At 45.3% G+C, this 5,410-nt stretch overlaps 1 long non-coding RNA gene across 3 annotated transcripts in view; it reads right to left on the minus strand.

The window, feature by feature from the left end:
- Positions 1-2,389: 2,389 nt before the first annotated feature.
- LOC120094081 (uncharacterized) overlaps positions 2,390-5,410 on the minus strand; it is a 31,623-nt gene continuing 28,602 nt past the window's right edge. For 2 of the 3 annotated variants that reach the window (XR_010054324.1, XR_010054323.1), the window contains exon 3: positions 4,471-4,973. This is a non-coding gene — a long non-coding RNA (uncharacterized LOC120094081). Of the gene's footprint in view, positions 4,974-5,410 lie in introns of all 3 variants that reach the window. The other variant, XR_005487967.2, reaches the window with a different exon arrangement.

Here is a 5,410-nt window from a genome sequence, read left to right on the forward strand (position 1 = left end):
ACAGAACAGACACAAGCACTTTCCTCACATTCTCCCAGATAGATACATATCCTCCTCAGCTTTCAGTAAGGTTTTTTTTGAACTCAGAAAATGGTCCAACTGTCAAAGTGACACCACCCAGCACAGCCTTCGGCACTTTATAGGTACGAATTGTTTGCTGACGGACATCTGTTTGCCATACATTGTAGAGGCAGGCCAGTAGCCACCCTTTGTGTTTATACTGTTGGTCCAACAGATCGCTCCCACACCATGCCACTGTAAGGCTGGAAATTATATGGCTTCTGTCATTTAGTTGACAAATATTTATTGGGCAGTGACCATGTGCCAGATGTTGTTCCAGCACAGGGACATCCTGTACACAGGAACAACATGGTCCCTGCATTCAAAGTTGCTAGCATTCACTGAGGAAAAAGAGAGACAAGAGACAATTCTGTTTTATTTCCCCTCACCATCCCCTTCCCCCTCCTCCTCCCCCTCCCTTAATTCTTCTCCCTTCCCTTCCCCCTCCCCCTTCCCTTCTTCCTCCTCTTGGTGATGGAGAGATGATGAGAAAAGAAGAATGCGGGAGTAGAGAAACCATGTGCAAGCATCTAACGTGGGGCCTGGAGCCATCTTGTTCCTTGAACTAAAAGCTAATATGGCTTCAGCCTTGTCACGGAAAGAACAGAACTGGGGTGTGTGGGTTGTAGGCCCATGGAAGACACGCATCTCTCTACTACAAGGTGTTTTAGTCAGAGTGGCGCCAGACAGACGCCATGACTGACGTCTGAGCATGTAGCCAATTACTTATCAGACTGAGGTGTCTCAGTGGTTTAGAGAAAAAGTCAGAGGTGTGTTTCCATGATGTAAGCTCTTGTCCAGTTGTAAGCATTGATGAGCACGGTCTTTATCTGGAGCCCTTTCTCCACCGTCCTCACAAAACACTTCAGTCACTTGTCTCTATCCAGTCACTCAACCTTGGGGCCAAATGATAATGTATGTGGCCAAGAAGCTGGAGAAGCTGGAATTCCCATAACAGACCTAACCTTGCACCTGTTGACACCTTTGGATGGCGCGCTAGGTTTCAACATCAAAACAGAAGAGCATGAAGACATCTCTTTGTTCGTGTGCTAGGTTTTCCTGGAGTCAGCTCTGCTCTGCAGACTTCCTCATCAAGGGAAGCCTGAGAAGTACTCACTCTGCTCGCCCTCTTTGTTTCCCCCTGCACTCCCAGTCCTAAGGAGCCTCAACATCCACGTGACCCCTCCCTTCCCTTTCCTCGGTTCCAAAGGTGAGGGCAGAGAGGGAGTAGGCAGAGCTGACTCTAGGAAATGTGCCCTGCTATGAGCGGCAAAATAAAGTGAGCTCTTAGCTCATGCCTCTGGAATTTGTCTTGTGCAGGCTAAGTGCAAATCTGCAGGCTTAATGATTAATTGGAATGACAACAGAGGCCTATACAGGATGGGTGATGGCAACTGAAGAATGGCTGCGTCTCTCAGTGTGGTTAGAAGCCTGGACAGACTAGGCCATGGGGTTGATGGAAAACCAGTGCTTTACCAGGGAGACCAGGAAGCCACCCTGGAGCTGCCACTTCACTTGCTTTGGAAGAGGGAAGCTGTTGACACCTTAGGAGGAGAAGAGGAGGGAGGGAGTTATGGCTATCTCATTTCCTCCTCACTTGTTGGCCTTTGACTTCTGGGCTTTGTCCACTCTGAGACTTCCACTCCCAGCCTTTAAATCAGTCCTTTAGAGGAGCTTTTGCCCCTTCGAGCTCCTTGTGCCTTCTAGATTAAAATCCTTAGGTTAAAACCAACTCTTTCTCCTATTGCGATGACATGTAATTAACTCATCCAATAGGTCAGCTTAGAGTCCAGCTTCTGGTTTACCTCTTAAGCAATTAGCTCCACAAAGCCTTTTGTGTAACGGGCTACAAGAACCGTCCTCGCTATGGTCATGAAACGATGTCATTGATAATGCCCAAGGTCTCACACACAACATGCTTCCCTTCATCATTGTCCTTCACTAGCCTGAGAACAGTTGATGACAAACAAAAATCTTGGGGATTTGATGGCTGTGTGCCCGGTGTACCTGAGCCCCATGCTCTGTTGGGAGGTGCACAGCTCTGGGGCTCGCTGGCTCTATTCACCAAGGTTAGGTGCTGGGAATGAGGCAAATGCCACTCACTAGGTTCTGCAGTGCCGTGTAGCTGCTCTTCTGAACACGTGCTGGACTAGCAATGACTGCTTTAGAGTCAAATGCAGGTCCAGGGTATTTCCAAGCCAACAATAGTCCAGCATTCCCCTTCCTAAAGCCAGATGTGATTTTCCCACAGGTTTGGAGGCAACAAGATATGCATTCCCTTGGACAAATATCCGCTGTTGCTGCCTGTCCCCATACCCAAGTCCTCTCCTTTCTTGCCAATATGCAGTCTTCTCACAGGGCTTTCGGGTGCTCAAGCCTAGACCACCATGGCAGTGACTCACACCTTGGTTACTAAGTCCATGGGGTCTGTGCAGTGTCCAAATAACACAGACCTGTGCCTACCTCCTTGTCCCTGACTGCACTGGTTTTTAATTTCCGGCCTTTCCACCTTTGCTCTCTTTGTTTACTCCATTCTTTACCTTCCCCCTGCTCTCCCCCATTACCTCATTTTGTCAATATTCTTCAGTCTTCTTGAATTCAGCTCAAACATGCCCTCTCTTGCAGCTTTGCTCTCGCCTGCTCTATCTCTCTGCTTCCTCCTCTGAGTCTCAGCTTATCTCATGCAAAGTTCACTTGGAGTGTCATTTTCAAACCACAGTTTTCTTCCTCTAGCTCAGTATATCGTGCTAGGGAGTCACTTTTCTGATTGACAGTTTGAGGTCCCACAGAACGTCTTGGGAATGACCAAAGGCTGAATGGCTGGTCCAAGCAAATTAGCCATAAGTCAAATAACTTATCAACTATCCACCATGGGGAGCATAGTGTCTGGGTGCCAGGGACACACAGGTGACTAGACAAAAATCTTTGTTCTTGAAGACCCTATGTTTTATACAAATAAATTCTAGAAGTATTTAAAAAACAAAACCAATCTGGGGTGCAGAATGTTCCTCTGTCCTTCTGCGGTAGGAGTGCATTCCAGACTGATGCCTCTTTGTTGTTCTGGTAAAGTGATGCCTAATTAAGTTCCTACCATCCAGTGTTTCCTTTAACAGATTATCATTGCATTTGATCCTGACAACAGTGCTAAGAAGTCACGACTGCTACTACATTTGAGAAAATGATGGCTCAGTGAAGGCTACTACTCTATCCATGCCTGCCTACAGAGCCTGCTTTACCAAACATACACAGTGTCACCCATGAGTCTCCTTACTGACACAAGCCGCATGACCCATGGGGTGCATTTTCTGGTTTTCCACTTACAAGTTTCCCAGAGCTCAGTCTTCATGGCTAAAATTCTACACATCACTGGACACATTTTCAACTGAAAACAGTTGTGCCACAAATTTCAACGAGCTCTTTCGGAAGCACCACCAGCTGTCCCTTTGTCTGCAGAGTCTTACAGGACTGCCACTAACTTAGGTTCACCGGCAGGTACAGAGCCGCCTTTGACGGGGTCATTACACCCCAGTCTCCTAATAGGACCTCGTATTCTCAGAGTCCCCCTGTTTCCGCACACAGCATCACTGGTTAGCTTGTAAAATATCCTTTAAAGTCATGCTCACAGCATAAGGTGGCCTAGTAGGACTTGATGTGACTTTTATCCACTTTTATCTGTGGAGCAGCTCCAAGCAGACAGGCTAGTGATAAAGAAGGCGTCGGAGTGAGCTGGGTTGTGCCACACATCTGAAACATAAGCCTCATACGGTGAATGTTCACTAAATAAAGTAAGTGGGTAGGTCGCTCATTTTAAAATGCACCATAAGATGAGCTACAGAGTATGGGTCACAAGGAAATTGACTTTATGTTAAAAATAAACTTGATTCCTGATTCCACTCTGAGGTGTGTGGGAGTGGCGAGCCACAACACAGGTACACGGTTTCTTCAGTAGAATGGGGCTATGCCGTTTGACTGTCACAAGGGGATAGTGAACGCCATGAAGCATGAAGGAGAGGATTGGTTCAGGGTGGCTCCTCACCGCTAAGTCCACTAAAACTTACATTTTTTGTTGGTTTATAAGCCATCACTTAGAAAAAGCAGGCCATGACTGTTTAGAAAATGTAGGTGGCTTTCTCTATGTGTCAGACAAGGCTCGGGGTTTCTTACTCAAACCCTCATGCAACAAATTCAGCAAGTCAACCGCTGACCTTGTTGGTGTTAAACCTTAAGGATGGAAAAGCTGAGGTGCCGGTGGGGTTGAACATGTTCCTGTGGTCACACAGCTGTTGAGCCTCCAGCCCCGTTTTAAACTAGCAGAGTCTCGGGAGTATTCGTCTTGCCAGTCCACCACCAGCTCCTTGGTACCCAGACTACTTTGTTACCTTAAAAGCAGCAAAAAAGAGGAAACTAGTGTGATTCTAAAACTTAAGGCAAGCCAAAGTGGTCTTATTTATTGGAAATATTTGGATCAATACACAGTCATGAACATAACGGTTCAAATTTTGTGGACTTAGATTTTTAGAAAACATACTGCTAAGCTGCATGCATTGTTAGTTTTCTGACTATAAGCATAAGTGATGATCACTCTAGAACCACTTTCAAGTCAGTCTACAGTCACTTATGACATGGCCATTATATATCTATACCCATATCCAAATCTATGTCTGTCTGTATCTATATATTGAAATGTATATATTTCCTGGTTAATTCAGTTCCACGGTGAGTAGTTCTGTGTCGGCCTCTTCCACATACATGCTGGGGATCTTGATATAGTTGGCATAGTATCTAGATGTTTATTCATGCTGCCCCAGTTTATTGAAGTCTTTCAAACCTCATTTAAAGCAGGAAATTGTCGCATCCATCCTATAAGCAAATCTCCAAGGATTCCTATTGTTTCTTCTTTCCTTGTCTCAATTCTACAATGAACCATAAAAGCGCTTTTTACTGAATGCTTTCTCCAACTTCGTTAGGGTTGTATCAGATTTGGTTAGTGAATCACCCCATAAGTGCTGAACATCTAAAGGTACCTAACTCTGTGGAAGGGTTGAGGATGCTCTCGTGTCCTTATACAAAGCAATGATTAAAGAGCTGCACACCTGTGGATCTGACCCACTTGAAGGGCCAGGACAGCCACCAGGAGTGTGAACGCTGCATCTCACTGAATCCCACGTGAATTCAGGATCATTTTTCCCAATTTGAAAGATGAAAAAAAAAAAAAACAAACAAACCATAACTGTCCACTGCTTTCATATTTCCTTGGTTTCTGCTGAGGTCAGACATTTAATCTATATTTATTATACCTAAATGCTTAACTTTTAAACCCTTATTTAAGACTTCTGCTTGAAGAACTTAC

This window comes from Rattus norvegicus, chromosome 8, assembly GCF_036323735.1.
Source record: "Rattus norvegicus strain BN/NHsdMcwi chromosome 8, GRCr8, whole genome shotgun sequence".
Lineage (NCBI taxonomy): Eukaryota > Metazoa > Chordata > Mammalia > Rodentia > Muridae > Rattus > Rattus norvegicus.